Source organism: Lacerta agilis, chromosome Z (genome assembly GCF_009819535.1).
Source record: "Lacerta agilis isolate rLacAgi1 chromosome Z, rLacAgi1.pri, whole genome shotgun sequence".
Taxonomy (NCBI): domain Eukaryota; kingdom Metazoa; phylum Chordata; class Lepidosauria; order Squamata; family Lacertidae; genus Lacerta; species Lacerta agilis.
In genome coordinates, this window is record NC_046331.1 from 11,366,868 (window position 1) to 11,369,672 (window position 2,805).

Sequence of the window (2,805 nt, forward strand, 5' to 3'; positions counted from 1 at the left end):
ATCATGCCCCCCTCCGCCTCCGCCTCCCTCCCTCCCCTGTCATTGGAACTGGGACTCTGCTTTGCCTGCCCATTTCTGTGTCGTGGACGCCCAGTTGAGCAACACCTCTTTGGCACATCCTGCCCACAGGTTTTGTTTACAAGCCGGGGCCTTGGCAAGGCGATTTCCCTAGCGGAGCATGTCAAGCAAGAATTTCCTTGATGCATGCACAATTGAGGGTCAAGGAGATGGTGTTTTCTTTTCCTGTTTCTAAGTATGGCAGGTGAGCAGTCACCTGTGCCAAACCAGGAGGGAGGGAGGGAGGGCCCCAGTGACAGACAAAGTCAGCCTCTTTTCCTAGGTAAGGAGGCCCATAGCTCAGATCACATGCCTTATCGTGCCAGAAGATTTGGATTCAAATACCAGGCATCACCAGGTAGGGTGGGAAGGAGCCCTGTCTGTAATAGTAATTATAATAATAATTATATTTAAAAAATTCCACCGGGGGCAGAAAACTCATTTTGAATTGGACCAGACATGGGTTAGAGCTCAATGTCGAGTCTACCAAGTGGCGATAGCGACGGTGAAAAGGACTTTCTTCACTGCCTCTATTGCATCTGCAGAAAATAGCAGCAGGAGACCCTTTCAGGTGGTTCACAATTTAATGGAACCACCTTTGGCATCGGGGCCTGGTAAAGACCCGAAGACCTCTTGCAACGATTTTGCAAAGTTTTTTGCAGATAAAGTCGCTCAGATTTGGAAAGAGGTAGACTCTGCTGTGGGAGACGGGCCAGGGCAGGAGAGTGCTGGAGTCCTGTCTAGCTGAGTTGCATGGAATCAATTCCAATCTGTTACCTCCGAGGATGTGGACAGGCTGCTTGGACGAGTGAAACCAACCACCTGTCTCCTTGATCCTGGCCCATCCTGGCTAATAAAAGCAAGCTGGGAAGGACTGGGTGATGGGCTCTGCAGGATGGTGAATGCTTCCCTCTGTGAGGGAGCTTTCCCAGACCCGCTGAAAGAGGCGGTCATTGAATCGCTTCTTAAAAAACATCTTTAGACCCAGCCAATATGGCCAACCACCGCCCAGTCTCAAAACTTCCATTCTTGGGCAAAGTGATTGAGCGGGTGGTTGCTGAACAACTCCAAGCACATCTGGAGGATGCAGACCATTTGGATCCCTTCCAATCAGGATTCAGGCCTCATCATGGGACTGAAACTGCCTCGGTTGCGCTGATCAATGATCTCTGGCGGGCTAGGGACAAAGGTGAGAGCTGTTTCCTAGTTCTGCTGGATCTCTCCTTCGATACCATTGGCCATAACATCCTTCCGGACCATCTAGAGGAGCTAGGAGCTGGGGGCACTGTTATACTGTGGTTTCGCTCCTTCATCCTGGGTTGTGTCCAGAAAGTGGTGGTGGGGGATGAGTGTTTAGACCCCTGGGCTCTCACTTGCGGGGTACCTCAGGGTTCCGTCCTCTCCCCCATGCTTTTTAACATCTACATGAAGCCACTGGGAGAGATCATCAGTGGATTTGGGCTGGATGTTCATTAATATGCTCTACCTCTTTTAAATCAGAACCAGTGAGGGCAGTAAAGTTCCTGTGTGAGTGTCTGGAGGCGGTTGGAGGATGTATGGCGGCTAACAGATTGAGGCTGAATCCTGACAAGACAGAATTACAGGAGGTGGGCAGGTGTGGAGGACTCCCTGGTCCTGAATGGTGTAACTGTGAACCCTGAATGACCAGGTGCGCAGCCTGGGAGTCATTTAGGACTCACAGTGTCCATGGAGGCGCAGATCAATTCTGTGTCCAGGGAAGCTATCTACCAGCTCCATCTGGTTCGCATGCTGAGACCCTCCCTGCCCGTGGACTGTCTCGTCAGAGTGGTGCATGCTCTGGTTATCTCCCGCTTGGACTACTGCAATGCGCTCTACGTGGGGCTACCTTTGAAGATGAGCCATAAACTACAACTAATCCAGAATGCGGTAGCTAGACTGGTGACTGGGAGTGGCTGCAAAGACCAAATAACACCAGTCCTGAAAGACCTACATTGGCTCCCAGTACGTTTCCGAGCACAATTCAAGGTGTTGGTGCTCACCTTGAAAGCCCTATACGGCCTCGGTCCAGTATACCTGAAGGAGCGTCTCCACCCCCCGGACACTGAGATCCAGCGCTGAGGGCCTTCTGGCGGTTCCCTCACTGCAAGAAACGAAGTTACAGGGAACCAGGCAGACGGCCTTCTTGGTGGTGGTGGTGCCCACCCTGTGGAACACCCTCCCATCAGATCTCAAAGAAATTAACAAGTATCTGACGTTTAGAAGACATCTGAAGGCAGCCCTGTTTAGGGAAGTTTTCTAATGACTGATGTTTTAATGTATTTTTAATCTTTTGTTGGAAGCTGCCCAGTGTGACTGGGGAAACCCAGCCAGATGGGTGCGGTATAAATAATATATAATTATAATTATATTATAATTATAATTAATTATAATCATAATCATAATAATTTAACCCAGGGGAGCTGCTGCCAGTCAGTGTCAGGAAGACAGACTTACAGTTGAATCTTAGGCTGCACTCACACAGCAGTTTATTTCATTTCCCCAATGTTTCTGTAATTCTTAATTTCCACATTGAATGAATGAATGAATGAAACTTTATTTGTGTCATCCATCGGCCATAGCAACAAAATAACATTGTGATATACAAAGAACAAAAGAAAAAGTCGATTATATCAAACACAGTTTAGAGTCCTGAATGAGCAGTCAAATAGAGGACCTTATTCTGATTTTTTTTTTTTTGCAAGTATTTTTTTTATTTTCCATCAGCAA